Source organism: Balaenoptera musculus, chromosome 14, assembly GCF_009873245.2.
Source record: "Balaenoptera musculus isolate JJ_BM4_2016_0621 chromosome 14, mBalMus1.pri.v3, whole genome shotgun sequence".
In the NCBI taxonomy this organism is placed as follows: Eukaryota; Metazoa; Chordata; class Mammalia; order Artiodactyla; family Balaenopteridae; genus Balaenoptera; species Balaenoptera musculus.
In genome coordinates, this window is record NC_045798.1 from 36,305,634 (window position 1) to 36,318,139 (window position 12,506).

Here is a 12,506-nt window from a genome sequence, read left to right on the forward strand (position 1 = left end):
TGTCATCTTTTATGTCCCTGAAATGTCAGCCCCTTTAGGCCTGTGCCCTTTCCAGTGTGGTTATTCCAGCCTGGCTCTGTGCTGCAACTCTTTCCTCTCAAACTATCCCTTCACTGCTCTCTTTGCCAGCTTTTCCACTTGCCATTTGGACCTCCTACATGCTGGATCATCCAGATTAACAGGGCTGCCTATCATGGAAAAGGATTCCATGGTTTCAAAACTGAGTTTATTGAAGTTCAACGTATTAATTATCATAATCAGTCAGATGTAATTTTACTGCTGTGGGAGTGAAGCTGAATCCAAGATGCGAGAGTCCAAGGTGTAGAGACAAAGTGATTTTATATGGATTGGAAGAACCTCAGGACAGTTTCCTCCATGAGACCTGATGCCTGTGAAATAACTTTTCCTTCTCATGGGAAGCAGATGGGAGACTAGAGTGTGACCATGCCTTCTGTGTGTAGGTGAGGTGACCCTTATCTTTGTGCCCTTCCCAGAGATGGGCTATGTAATCATCACAAGAAATCATGGAAGTTCTACTCATCTGCTAAAAACCCTTCAGTTAGCAGTCATGGTTGTTTGCCTTTTGTATGTTTCTTTTGGTAGCCCATGTAAGGTGAAGGAAAATTATAACTAGATATGCAGTTGGAATTGTAATTTCTTGCCTGAGTGAAACAATTAATGGGATGGGAGCATTGTCCTCTCCCTACTTCTCTCTCCATCTTCTGCCCTGCCTTGATAAGACAGTAGGCACACCCATGGAAGCTTAACTGTCAAGGTCAAGGACCATCCCTCTGTCTCTCGACCAAGAAGCTCATTGCCAAGGGAGTTTCACCATCTCTAAAACCCAGGAATGTCTACCTGGTTGTGGAATCTCACCTTCAGGCAGAGGGTAGGAACTGTGCAGGCTGCAGTACTACAAGACTCTGCATTTAATAAGAAATAGAGACTAAAATCTTTTGCCAAGTTTTGTCTCATATAATTTCTTTCTTATGGGGATCAAAACAACCAACACATGGTCTTGACCAGAGAAGGGAGATATTCCTAATTTTGGAAAGCCCAGGACACCTTGACATTTTCTTATGTACTCTTTCAGTTTGCCTTTTAATTTTAGCTATGGTATATTCTGACATAGAAATATTTTAATTTTCATTTTGTTATGTCACTTTTCTCCTTTGAACTTTTGCTTTTATGTCTAGAAACTCTGTGACACTTCTAATATTACAATTTAGGGGTCTTAAGAGAGCCAGGGACTTTAGCATAGTACAGCCTTCATTCTGCCTCTGAAAGTACTTGTTACCCTTACCATTAGAGTTGCTTGGTTGCAAACAACAGAAACCAACTTTGGTTAACTTAAGAAGAAAAGGAATTCATTGCAAAGATATCCAGTAATGGGAAGGATTGAGAACCAGTCTCAGAAAATGGGCATGTATGCAGATAGGGTGGTGGGTCCCTGGAGGAAACGAATCAGACATAACTTTCTTGACAAGAAAAGCCATTTTAGGCCTAAGCCATTTTGTGATCTAAGCCTGGCCATAGTGCTTGCCCTTGCAGAAGAATAAGTCTCAGTAGTTAATGATTTTAAGGGAACAAATCAATGTAAGAACAAACAGCCATTACCAGTCCAGGGAAATAACTTAACCATATTGGAGACAATAAATCAGTTGTAAAGACTTCCAGTCCTCTTTAAAAGGTAAAGATTAGCCTGAAGCATATTCTTGAGCTTTTTTTGTAGGATCTATACCTCCTCTTGCACTCAACCACCAGACTAATTGGAACCTAAGGAATGATGATGTTGACCTTTGCTAACCCTCGTGACTTCAGTCAACTAGAGCCTGGACTCTGTCAACCTTTGCCCCAATACTATGCTGAATTCTACTCTGCTCAAGCCCCTTCCTGGATATGCATGTACCCTTAGCTTAAAACTTCCCCAGTTTTGCTGTTTGGGGAGACACTACTTTGGGAAATATCCCTGATGTTCTACTTACTTGCTGCAAGTAACAAATCCTTCCTTCTCCCACTCTTTGTCTTGGTTGTGTCTTTTGGCTCTACACCCACCAAGAGGCAAACCCAGTTTTCAGGTAACAGGCAGGAGCCAAGGGAAACTGGGCATCTACAGCTGGAATCACAGGCACTGGGTCAGTTTGTTTAGGGGCCTGCCACTGGGTCACACCCTCCATCACTGTTACCACTGGACTCTCAGCCATCCATACTCTCAAGCTAATAATAAAATATATGTAGAAATTAATATTTTAGAGTTAAAAAATACCAAGACATTTTATGTTTACAGTTATACCAGCTGTTGTTTTTCAAATTGTCATACCTCTCCATTCCCCGCCACCCCTCTCACCCAAATTGTCAAATTAGAGCAGACAACAGAATACATTCACATGATAGAAAATGGTGCCTTTAGGCATGAAGTGAGTATTGGAAATCGTTTTCTACCCTATTGATGCTTAAGGGATATGATATGTTAGAATACTTAATGTTTACAATATGCCTCACATCCTACTTGTTATTTAAACTGCTATCTGTGTCTCCCTGATTTCAGACTATATACAAAGCCACAGTCATCAAAACAGTAGGGTACTGGCACAAAAATAGACACACAGATCAATGGAACAGAATGTAAACTGTTATAGCCACTGTGGAAAACAGTATGGAGGTTTCTTAAAAAACAAAAAATAGAACTACCCTATGACTCAGCAATTCCACTCTTGGGTGTATATCTGAAAAAAACAAAAACACTAATTCAGAAAGACACATGCACCCCAATGTTCATAGCAACATTATTTACAATTGCCAAGATATGGAAACAACCTAAGTATCTATCAACAGATGAATGGATAAAGAAAGATGTGGTATATATATATATATATATATATATATATATACTACTCAGGCATTTTGCCATTTGCATCAAAATGAATGGACTTGGAGGGCATTATGCTAAGTGAAATAAGTCAGACAGAGAAAGACAAATACTGTGATGATATCACTTATATGTGGAACCTGAAAAATACAACAAATTAGTGAATATAATGAAAAAGAAGCATACTCATAGATATAGAGAACAAATTAGTGTTTACCAGTGGGGAGGAGGGAAGGGGCAATATAGGGTAGGGGATTAAGATGTACAAACTATTAGATATAAAATAAGCTACAAGGATGTATTGTACAACATGGGGAATATAGCCAATATTTTATAATAACTATAAATGGAGTATAACCTTTAAAAAAAAGTTAGGACTTTCCTAAACAAAATAAAACAGAACAAAAAAAACCCACCACCAACAAAAAACCCCTGCTACCTGTGCTGTGAAGAATTTCTCAGGTTGGCTGCACGCTTACGTGACCACCTCCAGGGGGAGTGTGGGCCATGGAATTGGCTGAACCTGGGTCACAAACCCTCTTTTCAGGGGCCGGGAGAAGGAGAGACTGCTCCTTCTTTGGCTTCTTTTCTTTTTTCCTCCCAAGGCCAAGCCCTGGTTTGGATACTGGAGAGCCAAAAAGAAAGAAATCTAAACTAGATCACCTGGCTTTCCACCAGAGTTCCCACTCCCTTAGCATCTTGGCCAAGTGACCACACTCCTCTTCAGTGCTACAAACCACAGATCTGGGAAGGGGTGAGGCGGGGTCAGTATCCATTTGTCCTCACTAACCACTTCAAAAATCTTTGTTTCCCCTCTCACGCTAGACCTCCTTTGGGGCTCATGCCATGAGGTAGAATACCTTTTACACCATTCTGGTTGGGATTACATACTAAACCCCCCTCAACTCCATATTTATTAAAAATATATGGCTCCCCATCTGCTCACTGCTCTTAGTTCTGCCTTTGTCCTGAGAAGTGACTTTAATGTAGTTATGCACTAATTATCTAACACAATTGACTTCACAATTAAAGTTGATCTTTCAGCTGAATGTATAGTATGAATTGATCTCCATTTTGATCCTATAGATAACTCTAATTTAATATGTTAAACTGAATTTATAATCTACTCCTTCCAAATCTACCTCTATTCCTGAATTCTTAGTGAATAGCATCACTTTCTTCCAAGTTTCCCAAGCTAGAAATCACTGAGTCATTCTGTATCCTCTCCCTTTCTGAATATTCCATATACAATTTAGTTTGATGTTGATATCACCTCCTTAAAATCTCTTGAGTCCATTTCCTGTTTTTGTTTTACTATTGCCTTAGTATAAGTTTAGATGTCTTTTCATGTGGATAGCTGCAATATCTTTCTAACTGGTTTCTGTTTTTAAAATGCATTCTGTTCAATCTATTCCCACATGCCAAAGTAATTTTCCTAAAACAAATCTGATCATCTCATTCTTCTGCTGAAATCCTTTTGTGGCCCTCTTAGCTCTCAGAATAAAAATCAAGTTCATCCCTTTAAGATAAAAGTCTGCTCTTGATATGACCTTTGACTATTTCTGTAATTCAATTACAGTATCTCCTGTAACGTGTATTTTGTTCCAGACAAACATAGAGTTCTCCAGACTGGTCTTTTAATCTCTCTAGTTCTTTCCTATGTCCATTCCTGTTAATGTTTTAAAACACAGTTTAGTTGTCAAGTGACATACTTGTACATAGATAATATTTTGAGATTTTTATCATGGGCTTGTGATCCAGTTCAGGTCAATCAGAGTCATTGTCTGGGACTTTTCTTCTGGAGGAGCAGGCAAGACCATCTTTTGCCTTTAGGGTAAGGTTTCTGCAAAGATGTGAAGTGGGGCTCTTGTCACTTGGAGGATACTCATTGACAGAGAGGAGGAGACCAACATCTAGAGGGAAGCAGAGCTAAGAATGGGAGCAAGGGAGTATGAGACAGAATGAGAAAGCAGGTCTTGGTGACATTGTTTGGGCCCTGTATCTAGTGTGGGTAATGCTGGATCTATTATGGTCCTTTGCAGTTATTAGCTGATAAATCCACTCTCCGTTTTTCTTTCACTTAAATTAGATTGATTTAGCTTTTATCACTTCAGACCAAAAGTGTCCATGGAGTTACAATAGAATTAAAGAGTTAATTAACATTATTTATAAACTTAGTCTTTACAATTTTGGCTCTAGCTACACATAGCATAATTTTGACAGATGGTTTTCATGAGAAACCTACAGGTTTATGTGTGTGTGTATGTTGATTTTTAATTCCATATAAAGCAGGCTCTACTTAAAGGGCAGTTCAAACTTACCTGAATTAGCACTGGAAGTAGACAGAGGGAAAATGTAAGAATTTTTTTTTTTTTTAAGAAATCTTATTTGTAATCTTGTATCATTTAACCTAATGATTCTCAACTCTGGCTGTACATTAAAATCATCTGAGGAACTTTTAAAACTACAGACGCCTGGGACTCTCCCAGACAAAGTAAATTGGAATCTCTGGGGCTGGGGCCCAAGCATTGGTATTTTTTAGAAGCTTGTGGGGTTTCAACTTTCAGCGAGGGGTGAGAACCAGTGATCTGACCTAATATTTGTCCTCTGTTCCTTGAGGAATTCAAATTACTTACACATGACTTTTTGTTGATCTCTTTTCCTCATTGTAATTTTCTCTGTAATGAACAAAACATGAGAAATCAAGTTGCTGGCTTTTGTGCTGTCCTCTAGGTTGGGATTTCTGCAAAACTGGCCAGGGACTTACGAGTAGGCACTGCTCATCTTTAATTCTGAATTTAATAATGTGGCTGTAAATGCAGGTCTCTATAAATTAAGTTACAAGTTGTCTTGCTTAGATTTATATTTTCTCAGACTTATTGAAATAAAAGATTTCTTTAAGGAAGTGACTCTAGATGTAAGAAGATAACTTTCAGTAGTAAAATTAATATAAAAGGAAACCATTAGAATGATATGTTAAAATAAACACAACTTGTGTTATTAAGAGTTTAAAATGTAGGACAAAAAATTTCCTTATATTCAGATGTGCATTTTGGTTTATTTATTCTAAGAACTCACCAACATTCCCATGCTAAAAGCAGTTGCTGTTCAAGATTAAAAGTATATTTAGTTTTTGATGATGTATCTGATTAAAGGTAGACATATTTTCCTTAATTTTATGACATCTGCCAGTTGCCTTTAGGTATTATATACACTCACACACATATTTATTTTGTTTTACTTTAATTGTAATTACATTTAAATAAAACAACAAAAAATAATAGATGGCAAGAAAACAGTGTTAGAGAAATGTAGAGATTAATTAAATTTGCTTAATTAATTAATCATATAAGAATTTAGCAGGATGGCTTCTTGGTGCCTAGTGTTGCCCGAAGGGCTGAGAAGAGTACAGGCCTGATCATCTGGAATTTGCAATCTAATTGGAGAGATAAGACAAAGCAGAAAAATTAAATAAACTTGCTGGGAATATGTGAGTCAATGCCAGTCTGAAGAGGGATGACAATAAGTACTGCATCTCAGGAAGGGAGAGATGTACATGAAATAAGCTTCCTAAAAGATGAGAAAGATTTTTTTGACTTTTCTCTGTATATTTCAATACGCTGTGGTTGGTTTTTAGTTTCATATTTTTATTTTTTTAAAAATTTAATTAATTAATTAATTTTTTGGCTGTGCCGTGCAGCTGGTGGGATCTTAGTTCCCCGACCAGGGATTGAACCGGGCTCTGGCAGTGAAATTGCTGGGTCCTAACCACTGGACCGCCAGGGAATTCCCTTGTTTCATACTTTTTAACCAGATCCAAATCACAAGCAAGTTCCCTGGGTGGCCAACTTTTTGTTTTCACAATCTATTCTTTATAGAGTATTTTTAAGAAAATTCTATGTTGGTTGGTAGGGTGGGGGGTAGTTGTGAGCTTATAGGTTCTCAAAGGTTTCCAAAATTTAAAATTCATAGGTTGTAATTTTAAAAATTTGGATTGGATTTTATTCATTCTAATTTCCTACCCTCAAAATAGAAGGCAGTGTGACTTCCTTAGAGATGTCTTGACTCCTGGTGTGGAGGACTGGTCGTGAGTGATGGGGCTCAGATCCAGAGAGTCTTTTAACCTGTGGGCTCCCATGAGCTTGTTGACAAGTGGACAGATACTTTGGCCTTCTCTAGGAATTTCCAGTTGCCCTTCCTAATTTGTCTTACTCTCTGCTCAGGTATGGTAACAGCCTGAAGTGTCTAAATCATAAGGTATATTCCAAGTAATGAATAATTTAACTTTCCCCACACATTAGAGTACTTATCCCAAAAAGATGGTACAGTCGCACATTAACAATTCTAGAGTTGAAGAGAGAAGGATGAAATATGGTGGAAAATTGCACGTCTAATATCCTAGTTTTTTTTTTTTTTGTGCTTGTGGGGGATATGTCTTAAATGGAAACATCATTTGATCATCTGTCAAGTGTCTTGGAAAAAAGGATACAAAACAATTGCTCTAGTATAAGGGCAGAGCTATTTCTCTCTGGTCTCATCTTTCCTTATTGGGAGAGAAAGTTTTTTTGTTTTTCTTTTATCTGGGTCTCAAAACCACTTTTTGGTGGCTGGTCAAAATTGCTTTCCTTTCAGCCACTTGAATGCCAATTCAATTAGACCCTCTCTCCTCAGGGCACCTAACCCTTATTATAAAAAATCACCTACGATGTCCTCAGTGTTTAACACAACCATCCAATTCTAACAAGTTCTTACTTTTGTTTTTCTCCTGAAGTTCTCTAGCTTTCTTTACTAGTTTGCCTCTTTATTTTCACAATCTATGGCTTTTTATTTTAAGCTCCTCATCTGAGAATCAAGTTCAGGTCCATTGTCTCAAATAAATATTAGTGTTTCTACCAACTAATTACAGTTCAGTCTCTCTAGCCTCAGGTAGCTTGGGATTTCTTGAATCTCTTTTGATTTGGGAGAAGTTTTTTTTTAATGTTTCCACTGCAATTATTTAATGATTCAATATTCATAGAAACTCAGACTTCAGAAGAGCAAATAACCTCAACATAATCTAATTAAGCTCATGTTACGCTAGTGAAGTAGGGAGAATAAGTAAGCAGGGAGGCTGTAATCATTTCCTCCGAAGCCCGCTTAAAAACAAAGTTTTAAAAAATGTTAAACTGGTGCTAATCTGCGTGTTTGCTTCAGGTTTCATTTGAGAAAGAATTGTGGCTGCTAATATTATCATTAAAATATGTGAATCTATTTCCATAATCAGAGCCCTGTGGGATGGCGCATAGATTTAATGTAGCTTTGGTGCCTGTGTGTTTTCCAGTGCATTGATTAATACTGTCCTCTCAAGTGGAACCCAATCAGGGGTAACCTGCCAGAGGACTGCTTTCTATAAATTTCAGCTGAACTAATAGCTGCAGAAATCTTAAGACTAAAGGAGAGTTGATGAGCATACCACAATTAAACTTGCCTTGTGAATTGAAGAATGGGGCAGAGGATAATGAACATGTTGAAATGATTCCACATGTTTTATGCATGACACATTTGTAATTAAAACAGATCCTGAAGGTAAGTTTGTATATACTAATATAATGATTTCAAGAGAGCAGAATGTGTTATTAAATATCTACAGGGCATATTTCCCAAGCAGAGAATGTGAAAATTTGGCTCCTTTTGCTTCCTCAACAGTTGTTTATCAGAAACTAGAGATGGAGTGCACCAGCAAACCACACTTGTTAGGAAATTTGTTTATATTAATTAAATATATGCTGATTGTATAAATCTGTCAGTTCACCCTCAATATATAGTTTTCTAAACAATGTTTTATTAATAACTTTAATTTCAGTTACTCAACTAAACATTAACGTTTGTCAAAATTCCTCAGTCTTCCAGGAGCCTTTGAGACCTTTAACAATTCAACAGTGATTGTCCATAGCAGCTCAAGGGCGCATGGCTATTGCAGCCAGGGCCATTTTAGGATTTAATAATAATAAGTTATGTCTGCAAACTATATCAACCCCATTGCAGTTTATAAAATATTATTACAACCTTTTTTTATCATTTGATCCTCAAAGTAATCTTGCGAGGTAAAATAAATATTGTTACTGTTTTACAAATGAGGAAAATGGAGGCAAGTGATATGTTCTGTAGACTTTCATTTTTAGGTTATGAGTAAGAGCTAATTACCAATAATCTATTAAATGAGTTATTAAAGTTGACTAAAATTTGGCTTTCATAAAGGAGAATTACCAGGTAACTAGAGGGCTCTCATTCAGTACATTTGTGGCTAAAGAGTCTGGCTACTATGTAGTTCTTGGCAAGTTTACAAAATTCCTGTTGCACTTACTCACCTGTGGATAGTTGCAGTTCCCATGGTATCAAGGAGAAAGTTATCCCTACGTCATCCCTGTATGATATCATCTTGAGTATGGTATGGTTTTTAGTTGGTGCTGTTTTGTTTTGCAATTATAAATGACTGTTAGAGTGTTGTGAGTTGTTTGGTTAACCTTACAGTGTAGATAGAGTGTTGCTTATCTGCAACAAATTTATTCTTGGTCCTTACTTTTCATCTTAAGCAGACTTTAAGGTAAATTACTATCTTAAGGTAATATATATACATATATATATATACACATATACATATACATGTATATGTATATATATACACAGACACATATGTTAGTATATATGAGCTTACCTTAAGGTAAATACATATAATATGTATTATTACATAAATATATGTATTATATATACATTATATATATATTTGTGTATGCCAACCACTAAGTTGTATATGCAGCGCTGAGTTATGTATGCACAGATATAAACCAGCATACTTCTATATTGAATGAAGCAGATGTACATTATAGTGAGAATGGGTGAGGTGGATGGGTCTAGGGGTCTTTGACATTCCTTAACTGGGCTGTGTTAAAAAGTGAGAACTACCTGCCTTCAGCAGTCCTGAGTTGGACAGTCCAGGCACCTGCTGGCTTGACATGTGGTTACAGGGGCTCTGCATGGATACTTCCAGTTTCCATAAAGACCATGTTGATGCCATGTGTTTGTAGAAGAGATTGGGACTGTTTGCATAGAATCTGGGCTTTTGCTATGTGATTATGAAGAAATGAATCACAACTGTGTTGGCCAGAGCCACCATTAAGCTTTATATGTGAAATGCAGAAAGGTATTATTCTATTTTTTCCGTGAGGCTATGATTTCTTACACATGCCTAAAAGTCTACAATTAGAGGGAACCTTAGAGATTTGCCACTCTAACTTCCTTAGTCTTTGAAGGGAAAAATGAGCCACAGAGGAGATGACTTAAGACCACAGGGACTGAGATGGAACCAGTGATCAGAGCTCCGGATGCTCAGCCTAGGGTGTTTTTTTTTAATCTAAATTTTACTTATTTATTTGTATAGGAAATACATCCACATGATTAAAAAATTCAAAAATTACAAAAGGTCTTCCATTCCATTCCTCCACCATCCAATTCTTTGCTTTGGAAGCAAACAATACTATCAGTTTTTAAATATACTCCCAGAAGTATTTTATGCATATGTAAATAAATATATATGTAGATATTCCCCTCCCCTGATATACATGATAGTATACACTTCACACGATTTTGCACCTTGTGTGGTTTTTTTAGACTCAACATTTGAAAGCATTCCATATTGTTACAGAAAGAGAATCCTCATTAATTTTTATAGCTGCAGCATATTTCATTGGATGGATGTACCACAATTTATTTAACCAGTCATCTATTGATGAACATGTGGGTTGTTTCCAGTCTTTGCTATATCAAACAATGTTGTCATAGAATCTCTTGTACATATGTTATTTTGCACATGTTTGAATATGTCTATAGGATAAATTCTTTGGAATTTATTTCAAAGAAATTTCAAAGGAATTTTTTTTGTTTCAGAGTAGATTACCTGATTGGTTGCATCATTTGCAAATATTTTTTCCCATTCTGTAGGTTGTCTTTTCATTTTGTTTATGGTTTCCTTTGCTGTGCAAAAGCTTATATGTTTGATTAGGTCCCATTTGTTTATTTTTGCTTTTATTTCTTTTGCCTTGGGAGACTGACCTAAGAAAACATTGCTACACTTTATGTCAGAAAATGTTTGCCTATGTTCTCTTCCAGGAGTTTTATGGTGTCAAGTCTTATATTTAAATCTTTAAGCCATTTTGAGTTGATTTTTGTGTAGATGTGAGGGAGTGTTCTAACTAATCGATTTACACATGGCTGTCCAGCTTCCCCAACACCACTTGCTGAAGAGATTGTCTTTTCTCCATTGCATATTCTTACCTCCTTTGTCAAAGATTAATTGACCATAGGTGTGTGGGTTTATTTCTGGGCTCTCTATCAGTTCCATTGATCCATATGTCTGTTTTTGTGCCAATACCATGCTGTTTTGGTTACTGTAGCTTTGTAGTATAGTCTGAAGTCTGGGAGGGTTATGCCTCCAGCTTTGCTCCTTTTCCTCAGGATCGCTTTGGCAATTCTGGGTCTTTCTTGGTTCAGTATAAAATTTAGGTTTATTTGTTCTAGTTCTGTGAAAAATGTCATGGGTAATTTGATGGGGATCACATTAAATCTATTGATTGCTTTAGGTAGTATGGCTATTTTCACTATATTAATTTTTCCAATCCAAGAGCATGGGATATCTTTCCATATCTTTGAATTATCTTAAATTTCCTTTATCAGTGTTTTATAGTTCTCAGCATATAAATCTTTCACTTCCTTGGTCAGGTTTATTCCTAGGGGCTTAATTTCCAAAAATCCAAACAGTTGATACAGCTCTCTCTCTCTCTCTCTCTCTCTCTCTCTCTATATATATATATATATATATACACAAAACAAAACAAAAGCAGACAACCCAATCAAAAAATGGACAGAAGACCTAAATAGACATTTTTCCAAAGAGGAAATGCAGATGGCCAACAGGCATATGAAAAGACGCTTAACATTGCTAATCATCGGGGAAATGCAAATCAATACCACAATGAGATATCACCTCACATCTGTCAGAATGGCTATCATCAAAAAGAACACAAATAACAGATATTGTTGAGGATGTGGGGAAAAGGGAATGTAAATTGGTGCAGCCACTGTGGAAAACAGTATGGAAATTTCTCAAAAAAATAAAACTAGAATTACCATATGACCCAGCAATTCCACTCCTGAGTATATATCAGAAAAAAACAAAAACACTAATTCAAAAAGATACATGCACCCCAGTGTTCATAGCAGCACTATTTACAGTAGCCAAGACATGGAAGTAACCTAAATGTCCATCGACAGATGAATGGATAAAGAAGATGTGCTATATTGATATATATACACACAATGGAATATTACTCAGCCATAAAAAAGAATGAACTACTGCCATTTGCAGCAATATGAATGGACTTAGAGATTATCATGCTAAGTGAAGTAAGTCAGACAAAGACAAATATCATATGATATCACTCATATGTGGAATCTAAAAAAAATACTACAAATGAACTTATTTGCAAAACAGAAACAGACTCACAGACATAGAAAACAAACTTATGGCTACCAAAGGGGAAAGGGGGTGGGAGGGGTAATTAGGAGTTGGGGATTAACAGATACATACCACTACATATAAAAT